Source organism: Chrysochloris asiatica, unplaced genomic scaffold, assembly GCF_000296735.1.
Source record: "Chrysochloris asiatica unplaced genomic scaffold, ChrAsi1.0 scaffold00314, whole genome shotgun sequence".
NCBI classification, from domain to species: Eukaryota; Metazoa; Chordata; class Mammalia; order Afrosoricida; family Chrysochloridae; genus Chrysochloris; species Chrysochloris asiatica.
Window position 1 is genome coordinate 1,065,720 of NW_006408832.1, and position 16,280 is coordinate 1,081,999.

Consider the following 16,280-nt stretch of genomic DNA (forward strand, 5'->3'; position numbering starts at 1 on the left):
CCCAAAGAATGTGGAAATCAAGTATCATTTTTATCACATGAAGTATAATTTTGCTGAAGATAATTCACAAACGGTTGCCGCAGCATATTGACAGGGAGTTGCTACAAATTCAAGTTGGATTCAGAAGAGGCCAGGGAAGGAGGGATATCATTGCTGACATCGGATGAATCTTGGCTGAAAGCAAGAATAGCAGAAAGATGTTTACTTGGGCATTCAGCTGTGTGGATCCTAAGAGACTATGGATAACACTGAGGCATGGGAATTCTGGACACTTCAATTGTGCTTATGAGAAGGCTGTACATGTACCAGGAGACAGTCGTTTGAACAGAACAAGGGGACACCAAATGGTTTAAAATCAGGAAAGGGGAGCGCTACAGGCTTGTATCCTTTCATCGTATTTATTCATTTTGTATGCTGAGTAAATAATCCCAGAAACTGGATTATAAAACTGTGGTATCAGGATTGGAGGAGTCATTAACAACTTGCGATATGCAGATGACACAATTTAGCTTGCTCAAAGTGAAGAGGACCTCAAATACTTACTGATGAAGATGAAAGACAACAGCTTTCAGTGTGGATTGCACCTCAATGTAAAGAAAAAAAAAAATCCTGATAAACGGAGGAAAGAGTGACGTTGTCCCCAAAGATTTCATTTTACTTGGATCCACAATCAACACTCGCGGAAGCAGTAACCAAGAAAACAACACCGTGTTGGGAAATCAGCTGCAAAAAATCCCTTCTAAGTGCTCCAAAGTATAGCTGTCACTTTGTGCCTGACCAAGCCTCATATGCAGGCAAGAGCTGGACACTGAATGACAAGAGCGGAGAAGGCGTGCTGCATTTGAATCATGGAGTGGGCACAGAATCCTGAGTATGCCATGGACTGCCAGATGCATCGAGAAGTCAGTTTTGGAAGAAGTACAGTTGAATTGCTCTCTGGAAGTAAAGATAGTAAGACTTCATTTCTCGTACTCTGGACAGTCAGGAGGGACCAGTCCCTGGAGAAGGACATCAAGCTCGGCAATGTGGAGGGTCAGCAAGAAAGAGGAAGACTCCCAATGAGATGGACGGACACAGTGACAACAACAAAGGGCTCAAACAATCATTGTGAGGCTGGCGCAGGCCGGGGGTTTTGTTCTGTTGTGCAGAGGACTGCTGTGTGTTGGAATGCACTTGACAACAACACTGTCAAAAGGGCACAGGAGTCAGCACGATGGGCTCCCATCTCTGCCCTCAAATCTGGGGCAAGATGAGCATGGGATAATGACACTAAATGATGAGCACCTACCGAATTATAGGAAAGCTATGTCCTTCTATCTAGAAAAGAATGAATGAAAAGTTTGCAAGGAACGCTGGTGCCACGGTGGTTAAATGCTAGACTGCTAAGTGAAACCTGCTTCTCTGCAGACGATGAGGCAGTCTGCTTCTGTTAAAGATTACAGCCTTGGACACCCTGTGAGGTAGGTAGTTCCAATCTCACCCTATAGGACTGTTAGTGCCGGAACCCCTGAGATGGCTGTGGGTGGGGCTTGAATCTCCGCAGCAATATCCTATCCATTACCCTGCTTTCACAGTGGGAAGGCAGGTGGATACCACCCTACTCCAATCCCAGGGCAGCACCACACAAACCCACACCAAGGGGCAGTCTAGACTCACAGAGAGTGTCAGGCAAGCCAGGGTGAGACGGAAGAACAGCTCCAGTTTGCAGGGGACAAGAGAGACCTCAAAGGGCCCTGGTTAGTGTAGTGGTTAAGTGCTTGGCTGCTAAGGGAGGAGTGGACCAAGCAGCCGCTCAGTTAAGATTATAGCCTTCAAAACTGTCCTCTAAGCTTGCTGACCGCCACAAGTGAACCCACGAGATGTGACTGGGCCTGAAGGTCAGACGGCAGCATCATGCTTGTGTGTTTCCAGACTGTGATGGGTGCACTGTGAGAAGCATTTGATACCATACTTGCAACTACTTTCTAAATCTGAGACAGTTTAAACAACAAAAACAAAAACAAAACCAAGTGAAAACTATGCATTGCTACGTGTAGCGTAGTGGGTTTACGCACTGGGTTGCTAATCACACAGTCAACAGGAGAAAGATGAGGCTTTCTGCTGCAGAAGTCCCATGCAGCGTGGCTATGAGTCAGAACCAGCTCATGAATGCAACAAGTCTACAAGCCCTGGTGTGGCGCTGTAGGATCAGCACTGGACTGCTAACCTCAAGGGTCAGGATTCAAACCCACCAGCCACTCTTGGAAACCCTAGACAGGGTGGTTATGAGTCAAACCAACTCAAAAGCACTTAAAACAATAACATTGTATTGTCTTTTCAGTAAAAATGTAAACAAATTGTTGTTGTTGTTGTTAAGTGCTGTCAAATTGGTTCTGACCCACACCAACCCTGTATAGGGTTTCCAAGGAGCAGCTGGTGAGCCTGAACTGCTGGCCTGCTGTTCAAAGCGACTTTGCAGTCCAGTGCAGTAACCTGCAGAGCCATACCAGGAGTCCCACAATAACACATTAACAGGCTCTCATTTAACAATTAAGGAGCTCTGCTAGCGTTGTGGTTATAAATCAGGCTGCTAATCTCACGGTCAGCATTTCAAAACTACCAACTGTTCCACGGCAGACAGATGAGGCTTTCTGCTCCTATAAAAATTTACAGCCTTGGAAACCCTATGCAGGGTTGCTATGAGTTGGAACTGACTCCACAGCACATAACAACGACATTGAACAATTATTAACCCTAAAATAGCTCAGTAACATTGGTTCCATTTCCCACAATGTATCAGCATGCCGCTTACTTCTATTCTGGATGTTTTGTTTCCAATAACCTGGTTTCCATGTTCCCTTCGTCTCCACTTGGTTTTCCAAGTCCCTGTGGACCACTGGTCACATATAGACGATCTTTCAAAGGTGTGCTATCCTCGTGGGTGTTTTTATTTTATATGAAGACAAAGGGGTTTCAAAGGTATGTGCAAAAATCCGTTATTTTTCATTATACTTTTCCACAAACTCTTTGAAGCATCACATGTATCTGGAAGCAGTTTTAGAGGGTGGTTGGTTTCAGCTCAAGGTTTAAGGAGTATCCCAACGTGAGAGTCTCAGGGACTGGTCCAGTTAGTCTCAGTCTTCCAAAGAATTTGAGTTCTGTTCCACATTCCTCTCCCTTTCTATCAAGATCCCTCTATTGGGGCCCTGACCAAAGCGGCCTTCAGTGGCAGCCCAGGTACCACCTAGCTTTTCTGGGCTTGCTGTGTTGATGGTTAAGATGGATCAACTTGGCTGGACCATGATTCTCAGTGGTCCGCAGGTTACTACATAATCACCCTTGGTCTGGAGCGGATGTATCTGCCAATCAGTTGGAAGGGGAGTTTTCTTGTGCCTGTGGCGTTCTGACACAAAGTCTGCTCTCTTGCTGATTCTGCATGGCCTGGTCATCCCTGACATCGGGTTCCTGAGCCATGAGACAGCAGCCTTGCAATCTGACCTGTAGATTTCAGAGTTGGCAGATCCTGCAAGCACATGAATCAGAAGACTCCAGAAGCAGGACACCACAGACTTGGGGCCTGCTAAATTTCACAGCTTCAGGAGTCTCTTCCTGGAAATCGATGTGGGGACATGGGCTACGCATCGAAGGGCTGGCAGGTTGAACCCATCAGCTGCTCTGCAGGAGAAAGCAGCCCGTATCTGTAAAAACGACAACCTCACAACCTACAGCACAGCTCCATTCGGTCCTACAGGGTCCCAGAGTCAGAACCAACTCAATGGTGGGGGCTGGTAGATACAGCTAGAGGACACCCTGGTGGCACGGTGGTTAAAGCACTCGGCTGCAACAGAAAAGTTGGTGGCTTGAAGCTACCAAGTGCTCTATAGGGAAAGATGCAGCAGTCTGACTCCATAAGGGTCACAGCAATGGAAGCCACACAACACAGGGCAGCTGGCCTCTGTCCTGTGGAGTCACTAGGAGTCAGAGGGACTTGGCAGCAGTGGGTCTATCTCTATCTCTCTCTCTCTCACACACACTCACACACACACACACACACGCGCGCGCGCTCACACACACACAGTAAAAAGTGATAGAGAATGGGATTAAAAACGAATGGAGTTTCCCATGATCTTTTTGGGCACCCCCTAGTGTATTAACACAGATCCATGCAGAACCAGCCAAAGCCCGGAAAGTCAGTGCAGAGGAGATCCTACAGGCCCGTTTCCTCGCTGAGTCTCTTCCCTGGTCTTCTGTTCCAGACACGAGACACCACTCATGAAACTAGGATGCAGAGTACCAAGTTTATGAACTTGTCAACAAAACTAGGCCTGCAGTCCCAGGAAAGCAATCCTGCTGTAAGGCTGTATTCCCCGTGAGGTTTAGTATACGCATGAATATAATGTGTGAACGCACATCCGTTGTTATACATACATACACACACACACACACACACACACACGATGCTACATGTCATGTCCTTTGTAAAAAACTTTCCCTTGTGTGCACTTCTTAGTGATAGCATGCATCTTGGTCAGCTGTGTGCACTTCTCACCCACATTCAGAGCTACCTCTCCCATCTCCACCAGAAGAAAACCTCAAAGAAAAACAAAACTGAACGAGTAACAGGTATTACACTTTTGCAGTGACTAAAAACAAACTCAATAATTTGGAAACACTAAAGCGAAGGGGTGGAGAATGCCATGACCACCCAGGTTCAAAGTCAAAAGCCAAATTCATGTAACTGACCAGAGCAACGCACCTGACCCTGACCCTGCCCTCTGCAGAATGAATACACGATGTTTGCTTAAATTTTAAGACGATCTTATGACTCTCAGGACTGTCATGTGACCATGCCATCAAAAGTTCATAAAAGCCGGTTTGAAACCCTGAGCAGTTGTTGGGGAAGCTACTGACAGCACATCCAGGGCACACACACGACTCCCTAGACCACGCCAGGTACAAGTGGGGTGCAATCTCATACCCCAACCCCTTGGGCCCTGGATGGAGCAGACAGAGGGACCCACAACATCCCAGGAGGAATGGGAGACCCACCACAAGACTGGGCTAAGGAGAGAACAAAAGCTACAAGACAGGCAAAAGCGCATTTTGGAATTAAAATGTCCTTACAATAAGACTCTCAGTCCGACCCACAGAGTTTTGAAACTGGCTCAAACACTAAAATAACCTTCAACAAGCCCACAGTCCAGCCACTCAAAGCATCACTGGGGCAAACTGTCATGGGGTGGGGGGGAGTTGGGGGCCTGGTCACCCTCAGTCCTTCCCTCCAGAAGTGGATGGCACAGCCCATGCACCAAAGGCTGACCTCCAGCTGCACCCTGCACTGCTCCAGAAACAGCAGCGCCTGTCAGAGGGGCAGGGGAAAAGCCGGCATATCAGAAAACAATGTGTACGTGTGTGGCCTCTGAGCCTGGAGGCAGCAGCAGAGCCAGGCTGTTGGGGTGCCCTATGTGCCCCCTGCTCGTCAGCACCACTCCTAGGGCTGAGGCAGGGTGACGAGTTCACTGAGCGCTGGTCTCAGCCCAGCTGGAGCAAGGATCGAAACAGAAGCTGTGTCTCAAAAGGGAGAACTAAGTGTCTGCTTCAAACCCCTCTCACACTCAGAGGTCCATGGAGTCAGGGCTATGGGTCAGCTCGTTTTCTACTTAGCAGAAAGTAAATGTCATTTGGATGGCATGTATACATGAGCCAGGCAGTCAGCCTAAAACTAGAAAGCACGTTTTAACAGGAGCCTGATGTAAGGAACACAAAGGAGACAAAGAGATACCTTCAGGACTCCACTCACACATTCTGGGGGCTTCTGCTAAGCTACGAGACACCACCAAAGTAACGTGGTTCTCAATCATCAAATGGGTTTTGGAGAAAGAACAGAAATGATCACTTAAGAGACAGACTTTACACGCATTTATTTTTTAAATTTTTAGAGAAAAGGGGTTGACAAGGGGTTTAAGGGAGGGCACAAAGTTGCCAACCCCATGTACAAGGAGCCAGCCAGCCAGCGCTCATCCTTGGTGGAGTGCCCCAGGGGGGTGGGGCCACTTCTCCCCATGCTCACGCCCCTCAACCTCAAGTTCAAACACAGCAGAAAGCGGCTGCCTCCCAGCTCTCCCCTCTGGATCCCCCACTCCCCAGAGGCTGCCTGTTGTGGTAACCTGGTCACCAAGGTTCCAGCTGAGACTCCTGCGCTGGAAGCAGTTGTTATGTCGGTGGTACGGTGCCTTCCCCCTGGGGCTGCTCTGGGCCAGCTCCTTCCTGGGGAGCTGGGCCCACCCAGCCCATCTTCTTGTCACTGCCAGTCTGTCCTTCAGCGCTGCATCCACCTGGCCTCCTAGTCACCAGCCCAGGTTCCACAGCACAGATGCTGACAGGCCTGGCCACACCTGGCCTGGGGGACTCATTCCTGAGACAGAGCCCTGTGAGTTGGGAAGGGGGACAGAGGGATCCACCAGGAATGGAGTCCCATGCAACCCCAAACAGGCAGCTGGAAGGTGACAAAGGGAACAGGCCAACAAAGGTGGCTCGGGCCTTTCCTAAGAACATTCAGGCAGGGGACACGAGCAGTGTGTCAACCCAAGCACACGTAAGTCAAGGAGCAAAGTGCTCAAAGAAGCCATGCAGGGATGCAGCAAGCTGGATGAGCAGACAGCTGGTGAGGTGAGAAAGGTCTTCCACCTCCAGCTTTGGCTGGGAGTCTCTAATGGCAGCCAGCACAGGACAGCCACCCACTACATCAATGCACAAAGAGAAGCAGTTGATGCTGTCTGACCTGTTCTTGTCCCCCAAACACACACAGGGCACCTGCAGTGACCAGGTGATTGCTGAGTGAGATCCAGGCATCACCACGGCTTCCAGGGTCTCCTGCCTTGGGTGGGGCTGATGAGACCCAGTGTGGTCACTCCTGGGGACTAGACTCGGGGTCACTGGGAGAGATGGCAAAGACCACAAAGATGGTCCCTGGAGGTGTCATGTAAGTATCCAATGCAGAAAGGTGCCCGAATGCCTGGAGGGTCTGTGGGGGTGAGCATGGAGATGAGGACCCCAGCGGGACTGCAGAGCTGGGCTTCACCAGAGCAGCAGGCTTCTTGTGCACCATACATACCCTGATTATGAACCCAAAAGTGTCTCCAGACATTGACAGTGTGCGGGGATGGGCTGGGAAGGGGGACCAGAACCACCTCCAGGTGGATAAGGGTGTGAGGCAGGGCACGGGTACCACCCTAGTTGGAGGGGGTGTGAAGCAGGGCACAGAGACCACCATGGGTAGGTGAGGGTGTGAGGCAGGACATATGGACCTCAGGTGAATGAGGAGGGCGTGAGATGGGGGCAGGTAGCAATGAATGAAACTTTCATAGGCGTGGGCTTTCCTGTAACACAAGCATCCTCAACAAGCAAACCCAGAGCTGGATGTTGAGTAAGTTGAGGGGCATGAGCTGTCAGAACTGGAAGAAAAAAAACCCAGGCCAGTCGCTGCCAAATCTTCCCGGTCAAAAACCACCCAAATCCACAGGCTAACACTGACAGGCCCCATGGGGAGACACCATTATCTTCCTGAAGTGCATAAACTTCTCAACCCTCCGGTGCAGTCTCAAGGAAGGGCCAGTGCCTCTGGCCAAGGTCAGTCCCCAGAATATCCAAGACTACCAAGACATCCAAACAAAAGACGAAACGGAGTGCTTCCCGAAACACTTATTTAAAAAGAATACACATGGGGAAGGCACGTGACAACTGCCCACTGTGCTCACTACCCGGTTTGGCTGCGTACTGCCTCCGCCTCCGCCTCAGGCCCCACGGGGCTCACTCCACATCCCTCCTGGTACTTTCTCTTACAGCAGGCTTGCTGCAGGGACAGCCTAACAGAGAATGAGATTTTTAGCATAAAAACATTATAAAATACAACGAGACAACATACAAACACAGGCAAGCCCATAACTGTTCACCAAGAGACAGCTCCAAAATAGTTTTATTTCCGCAGGTCTTCTCTGTGCATATATTAAAATATGATTGAAATGAAAAAGGTCACATTGTACGGATTGTTTCACTACGGACACACATATTTTCATTTAAACACACACCTCATCATCTTTTCAGATTTGCATATAAATTCTCGTCATTTGTAACAACTGTAATTTGAATGGCACAGAGGCAGACCTGGGAGACCAGTGCGGACTCAAAGCCAACATTACAATCCAGGGACTCAGGCGGGCTTGTGGTTTCCCAAAGCATCGGAAAGTGGTGTTGACACTGGACGGTAGTCACAGTGTGGACAACATGATGAACAAGTCTGAGAGACTATAAGAATGACCACCATGGGACAGCAAGACAGAAAGTGAGTGAGCACGTGGGGTTGGAAAAGTAGCACTGATTGTCAGCCACAGTCCTTCAATTTGTACAAATGGAAGTATCTGTTTAGTCCAAAGGAGCAAAAGCACAATCAATCCAGGTGTGCCAGCAAAAAGACCCCAATAATTTAATCAATTTAATGATGGCCAGATGGACCTTCTGGTTACTTGCACGGCTCCTGTCATTCTTAGGACCGAGACCATTTTCTGTGTCGGGTCACCTGGATTTCCAGACTGCCAACACTCACCTCGCCATAACCTCCGCCCGCTTCTCTACTGGGATGTTTCCTCACATTTTAAGGCAAAGCCAACTCCATGCACAGAAGGAATATGAAAGTCAGACGTGAGTTGCAAGCAAAAAACATTATTGCTAAAGGGTTGTTGTTGTTAGGTGCCATCAAGTCGGTACCAACCCATAGAGACCTTATGCACAGCAGAATGAAACACTACTGTGGCCACACTTGAGTCCATCGATGCTGTCACTTGGCCAATCCATCTTGCTGGGGTCTTCCTCTTTTTCTCTGACCCTCCTCTACCTTACCAAACATGATATCCTTCTCCAGAGACTGGTCCCTCCTGACAATATGTCCAAAGTGTGAGAGACGAAGTTTGGCCACCTTGGCCTCTAAGGAGCCTGTGGCTGCACTTCTTCCAACACAGATCTCTTGGTTCTTTTGGCAGCCCATGGCACTTTCAGTATTCTCCTCCAACACCATAACTCAAAAGCATCAATTCAACTACGGTCTTCCTTATTCTAGGCCAAAATGGTGAGAAATTAGTGCCCAAAAGGACAGCATTCAGGTGTTCTTTAAGAAGCAACCACACGCAAAAAGCAATGCACTTTTTTGGTTATTCACTCCAGAAATAGATAGAATGTTCTCAAAGCTCTGTTCACAGTGCTTGACTTGGGGGCAGCAGTGTAGGTGACAGTCAGACCATCTACTTACATGGTTTTAAACTGGAAAGGCTAACCTCCAAATCTTTGGTAAGTGTACTGCAAACTGGCCCAAAGTGCTCCGGACTGTGGGGCAGACTCACACACTGACTCCCCTGGAGGTGCACAGTAAAATGTGGAAACACTGGACTAGTGCTAGCTAATAGGTGGGCTAGCACTCACAAGCCCCTAGAAGGGCCTCACAAGACAGGCCGCCACCGGCTGCAATAAGGTCACTGCCCTGAAAACCTAATGCAGCAAACCAAGTGTTCTGGTGCAGAGTGGGTTCCGAACCAGTGACCTAGCGGACAGAGAGCCACTCCATGCGCTCCCTAGGGTGAGAATCTCAGTGGAAACAGGCTTCACCTTTCTCTTGATGAGCGGTTGGTGGGCTCAAACCACCCAACTTGTAGTCAGAGGCCCAATGCTTACCCCATGGTGTCACCAGGTTCGTTGCAAAGGAAAGGCCACACTGTCACCTTATGTCACCTAGATGTGATAGACTGACATTACTCATAACCCTCAAGTTGACTCCAAGTCACGGTGCCGTGAGCACATTTCCGAGGTTGATCTTCTTCCTTCCACAGAGAAGAACCCACTCTTGCCCTGGCGGGGCACTGCACAAGAATGTGCTGAGCCACAAGGTGGGTGGTTCAACCCAGCCGCTCCTTGGAAACGCTCTACAGAGTGGCTGTAGAGCCGGCCGCAAGCAACTTGCTGCATTACCTCCACTGGTGAGCCCGCTGAGACCTGTGTCCGTGTGTTGGCATTGTGTGCACAGTGAAGGTAGGTGGTGAAAGGAAGGGGGGCTTCATGTCATCCTGGTATACAGAGAACAGACAACATACAAGACGGTGCTCAAGAGCACTCCACTGTCACACATGCATACAGGGAGCGCTGCTTAGCAGGCGGGCCTTCCCTGCTCACCGTCTAAGACTGGGAAAGCGTGGGGTAACCCACAAGGCAAGTCAGGCACCTGTGCTACGTGAACTGAAGACCCGGAGACAGAGACCAAGGGACTCAGCTCAGCCTGGCAGACTGCTGCAGAGGAGGAGGAGATCAGTCTTCTTAGCTTCTAAGCCTTCCTAGAATTCAATGACCTTCCTATTCTACCAAGGAAATGACCTTGATTCCAAAGGAAACTCTCATTGTCAAAGCCGTATGCATGCCAAGAGAAAGCAGGAATCCAGCCAGCAGCAGCACCTGCAGAATGCAGATCACCAGGCCCAGCGGCCTCCGAACAAGGAAACCCATCTGGCTTGTCCCCTACATGGTGTCACGAAGTCTCAGCGTGCTTGGTGAAACAGAAGCCTACACACAGGGACAACCCTTTTAAGCGTCTGATATTAGAAACATCGGTGTTGCTTCTTGCCATGGTCCTTGTACCTCCCATCAAGTGACTAGAACTGTCCAAGCACTCTGGCCCATTCAGGGGACTGGACAGCCTGCTGATAATGGAAACACGGTGTGTGGCATCCTTGTGGGAGCAGGACCATGAACCCCATCGCCCGTTTTGCCACCTGACTAGACTTAAAATGAGGTGGAATGTCACAACCACTTTTAAGAAAAGAGGAGACAGGAATGAAGCACATCCTTTGGACTCGTACCTGTACCCAGAACTTCCTAGGCCCAGGAGACAGCGAAAGAGAGACAGTGACAGAGAGCAGGCAACAGGGCCAGGCACAGGAGACGGTGCACCCGGCTTCCCGAAAAAAGGAACAAGAAAGCCGAGTGTCTTCAGGCCAGGGGATTGCTGGTGAAGTGGGGTGCCTCTAGGTACTTACTGACAGAGCTACAGAACTTTGTAATGCTTGCCCAAGCAGGGCAGATGCTGAGAGGACACAAGACCAAGGGCCAGAGTGAGACATACCCCTGGGCATGGGTGAGAAAAGGCTTTTTTCATCAAAGAACTGTGTCCCTAGTCATTTCAGATGCTGAGTTGTAACCTTTATTTCTCTAATGTGCCCTGTAATTGTGAGTATTGTATGTTAAGTTCTGTGTGGTCATTCCAACCAATTACTGAACCCAGCAAAGCAGCAGAGAATTCTGGGGGACAGATGGTTGGAGGGTGGAGGCATGCTAGCATTTGCCTCATAGAAATCAGCCTTGGGCGGTTGATCTTGATCTCCCTCCCTCCTTGTGAAGTTAGGAGGTCAGACATGGCCCCTAAGCCAACTTTACAGAAACAACAACTGTGCGCTTTGATCCAAAACAGCTAGAGCAATCCATTTTGTAAGGGTACACATGTGAGGTGTCTTCTCATGCTGTTGCCTTTAAGGGAAAGGCATTCTGACACACTTCCAGCTGGGGCCCTACTTGGTCCAAACCACCTTCTCATGGCCCTTCGGAGAACTCTTCCCAGAGCCTGGGTCCTGCTCCACACACAGGCACCACGCATGACTCCATCAAGGGTGCTCTCTGCTCAAGCCCTTTTGGTAACTAATACAGCTGCAATCGGGGAGCATGGATGGAAAGTCTATCTGACCCACTAACGGCCAGTAGTTGTCCCTGTGGACACAGTATCACCTGAAACCCTGTCCCAGTGGGGAGTGTCTTAGGAAGCAAGTAACTCAAGGACACGAAGCCCTTCACACGTTGATCTCAGCCAACCCACTATCATCCCAGATGCCAGCGGTACATCAGACTCTTACCCTGTCACCCAGAACCAGCCAACTACAAACGTCAGACCTCTAGACTGCCTGGGCCTGTCGAATCCACAGAGAACTCTTAGTCATCCTTTAAAACCCAATTCAAGGACCACTGCCTTTGAATCTTTCATTTTCACCTCTTTCCTGTCTCCAAGACTGGCCCGCATTTCTATTGTTGCACTTACCACACTGTGGTGGGGCTGGGGGTGTGCTATGGAGTCAGTTCCCACTCATAGCAACCCTGTACAGGGGTTCAAAGGCTTTACAGGAGGAGAACGCCTCATCTTTCCACCACAAAGCAGCTGGTAGATTCGAACTGCTGACCCTGCGCTTAGCGGCTCAACTCGTAATCCACTAGGCTACCAGAGCTCCTTTATCACACTACAATGCTTTGAAAACAAAACCCAAGTGATTCCTCCATACTAGACCCCAATGTGCTTGAGGAAAAACCCCATTTATAGCCTTTGTACTTTCGTGTCCCCAGCACAGCTTTCTGACTTGAGCTGCTAGAGAAATGAGGCCAGCAGACGGAAATCAGATAACCAGAAGCTCAAATTAATAAAACCAAGTGAGGACAGACGGCCACTCAAAAGTCAGCTGGACCCACTGCAGAGGGCAGCAGGCAGGGCATGGACCCGAGCGGGGAGGGGGCATTCAGGAATGTGGTTCCTTCTTAGATCCCCCCCCCCCACTCCCCTTCAGCCAAGCCAGCCCTAAGACACTGCAGGGCACACAGCAGGAAGGCATGGCAGCCCCACGACAACGGCAGGGCACACACTCCTGGTTCTGACGGTTCCGAGCCAGAATAGGAGTCTAGGTGGTGGAGATCCTTCTTAACCAAACAAGATATCTTCTCAACTACCAAACACTGCCTCTAGGTACCTGGTGGTATGCAAAATTCAAACCAGAGAGCTAGGGTTCCCCCAGTTTTCGGTGTCCCAGGTCGGCCTCCTAAACTGAGCACTAAGCCTCTTATGGAGAACGTCACTACCACAGGCTTCGGGCAGAAGCCGAACTGTAACTTGGCCCATGCCAGTGTTGCCAACTGCCATGGAGTTGGCTCACCCTACACCAGGGCTCCCCCATCTGAAGTCGTTTAGCGCCGTCCAGTTGGTTACAACCTCTAACATAGGACTCAGCTCTAATCATTCGACTGGAAACCCAACCCCACTGCGGGGAAGCCGAGTCCCACTCAGAGGGACCTATTAGCGCAAAGGCACGGTTTATTGAACAAAAGGTAATTCTGGGTTTAATTCGGGTTTGACACGATATCCAAAACACCATACGAAGTCTGCAGCCTCATTTTCTAAGTCAGGGCACTTCAAACGAGGCACAAAACTGCTCCGAACATTCCCGTGTCAGAAACCGTTCCGGGCCCACCACTGACCCCACAGCGTGTAGCTTCATTTCCAGTCATGGACGATCTAGAAAGGCTCCCCGCACTCGCGGAGCGAGAGCCGAGGCGGGCAGGAGGGTACAGGCACTGGGGCGCCACGGCCCACAGAAGAAGGGGACGTCGCCCAGGGAACGGAGGCCTCAGCCGTGCACCGGGCTCTCCCGCCCCGGAGCCAGGTCGCTGGGAGTGAGCTGGAGGGGTGCTGCCCGGGTGCCACCACGGCCCCGAACCAGGAGGAGAAACCTAAGGGCGTCGCTCACTCTCCGGGCGATAGGCCCCAGCCCCTGGCTGAGAGCGGGCGCCGGAAGGCCACGTCCCCGGGGACCGGCGCCCAACTCTATGGTCGGCGGCGTCGCCGCGAACCCCACGTGACCCGCGGGCGCCAATCCAGACAAGGCATCTGTACCATCGAGACGACGGCCGCCGAGGCTAGAGAAGCCCCACTCGGTGACTCTCCTTCCCCTTGCCAGCTCCGCTCCGACGCTCGCAGCTCGGTGCTGCCGCCATCTTTCTGGAGGAAAGCACCAAGGCGAAGGCTCCCCCTCCTCGCGATCTCTCCATACTCTTATTGCCACTTGTCCTCCCCCCGTCCGTCTCCCTTGTCCTCAGTGACCACTTAGCTGCCTCTGAAGAAATGCCCTTTCCCCCACTCTAACTACCATGAGATGAAGAATCACATTACCTGTTCCACTCTTATTAGCGTAAGGAAACCAAGCTCATAAGGTAGAAAATGTGGCGAAACAGGGACAAGCCGCCATCTTGGTAAAGGAGAAGAGGCTACGCTTGACCTCCCCCCCCCACCCCCAGCCTCTATATGGCCAACCGCCGTGGGAGGGGCACGACGCCTGCGCAGAGGTGACAGACACGGTCGGGTCCGCGCCTGCGCAGTCGGAGGCCGGTGAATTCCGGGAGGGGGAGGACATGACGACCTGGGGAGAGGAAAGCGCTGGCAAGGGCGGGGCGACGTGATGACGCACGTTCGGGGCGGGGCGAAACGCGAGAAGTGGCGGTGGCGGGCGGTAGGCGCTGGGCGGGTCCGAGGCTCGATCGGTCGGCACCTGGTTTTCGTCTCGTCTGTCCGTAAGTGTTTTCTCAAGATTCCCCCTACCTCGAGGACACGGGTGGGCCTTCCGGGAAGCTGTGGGAAAGGCCCGCTTGTCCAGGGCCTGGGAGCGGTTGCCGGCCTTGGCCTGAGTCTCGCGGGGTCAGCGGTGGGGGAGGGGCAGCCGGACCTCGCGCCCACCCCTCCCCCCGGGTCCCCCGACGTCCATCCTCTGAGGGCCCAGCGGACTCTGCTTCCGGTGGCGCCAGGACAGGCCCACAGGGTCGTTTCGGGGTACGGGCCCCTAATCCCGCGGTGGGGCGGGGCAGGGGAGCCTTGAGAGATCCCGCTGACCCGGCTGGCCGCGCGCCGGGATACCCCAGCGTCGAGGGGCCGCGAAGCGTCTAAACCCCATTGCGTCCTGTGGCCATCTTGTGGTCACTCCAGCGTTGCCGTTTCCTGGGGACCGTGTTGTTAACGGGCCCTGAGGGAGGGAGCTCTCAGGAAATCCTCTTTAAGTGGGCCGTTCGTCGAGTCGATCGGAGGGCCGTGGCCGGAGGGGGCCGTGGACCAGCGGAGCAGGCAAGGCCCCCCCCAGGGGACAGGGCGCCGACATGGCTGCAGGCGGGGGCGGGGCTCCGAGTGGCCAGCCCGCCTGCCGGGGCCTCGCAGCCACGTGACCGGCCGCCGGGGCCGCCTGTCTGTGGCCCTTCTCAGCCCCCCACCTCGTCCAGCTCCTGCTGCTCTTTCTGCTCTGGTCCCAGTGCCCCCCGGGCCTCGCTCAGCGACTGACCACTCACTCAAGAGACGTTGTGGGTCGCTCCCGCTGGCTGAGTCTTTGAACCACCTTACAGTGGAAACTAGGGCGCCCTGGACCTCGGTTATGTGTAGGTTATCCAAGAATTTCAATTCCAAAACAGCTAGCTAGCTCTGAGGGTTCTGGGTCCAGAAGGATCTTCCGGACCTGCTTTCAGGGTTATTCTGAGGAAGCGGGGGTAATGTGTGCAACCACAAGACTAGCATAAGTCAGTGAGAGGCAGCTAGTTCCTGGTTTATGTAGTCCATTAATCAGATGCTGCCAGCAAAACGCCCTAACCCCCCAACCCTTCCCCTGGATTAGGTGGGAACTGGGATGTGCACACTGCTCTGTGGAAGAAGGAAGCAATGGGCCAAGGCTAAAGATATTTTCAATAACATCTGGAATGTATTCAACCTGAAGAATCAAAAGTTTCTGTAGAACACATATTTGAGATTTGAGAGATCCGGGCGGTGCACACATGAGATTTAAACCAATTATAGTGCTACCAGACGTGTGTCAGAGGTTCAGCTTTCCTCATTGAGAGTCTCCTCTTTTCAATAACTGTCCACTTGACCGAGCATGGTGTTCTTATCCAGGGACTGGTCCCTCCTGATAACATGCTCACCATTCTGGCTTCGACACTTTCCCATTCTAGCTGAACTTTTTCCAAAACAGATTCATTGTTCACTGTAGATTCAGTATCTTCCTGTCTATGCCATGTTATGTTGTTAAGTGCCAGAGCGGCTGGTGAGTTTGAACTGTCAGTGCCACACCAAGAGTCCCTGCCATGTTATAATAAATCCAAATGATGCTTCAGAAAAAAAATCCAGTGGGAAAGAAATAGGTGGCAAGAGAAAGCTGGTGATGTTGAATGTAGTTTTCAGCGTCTCAAGCATTTGGGACTGAATAATAGAATTCTCCGCTCTCCCATGCTCATTCATCCAGAGAGGTCTTGAGGAGCGCCAGTGTGTCAAGAGGATTGGACATCACAGCTTGTCAGTGAATGCCCAGGGCCGCACTGAGCAGGGGAGAGGTGAACATGGTGGGAACAAGGTGCAGGGTTACCCCAGGGCTTGGTGGTGTGAGAGTTGATGTTCCTCTATGTTGGTACCACGGCAGGTTGTGGAT

The 16,280-nt window shown here is 51.6% G+C and overlaps 1 protein-coding gene across 1 annotated transcript in view; it reads right to left on the bottom strand.

The window, feature by feature from the left end:
* HDLBP (high density lipoprotein binding protein) overlaps positions 1-14,096 on the bottom strand; it is a 59,987-nt gene extending 45,891 nt beyond the window's left edge. The window contains exon 1 of the mRNA XM_006875207.1: positions 13,994-14,096. The gene's annotated coding sequence lies outside the window, so the exon portion shown is untranslated. The remainder of the gene's footprint in view (positions 1-13,993) is intronic.
* Between the last annotated feature and the right edge of the window lie 2,184 nt (positions 14,097-16,280).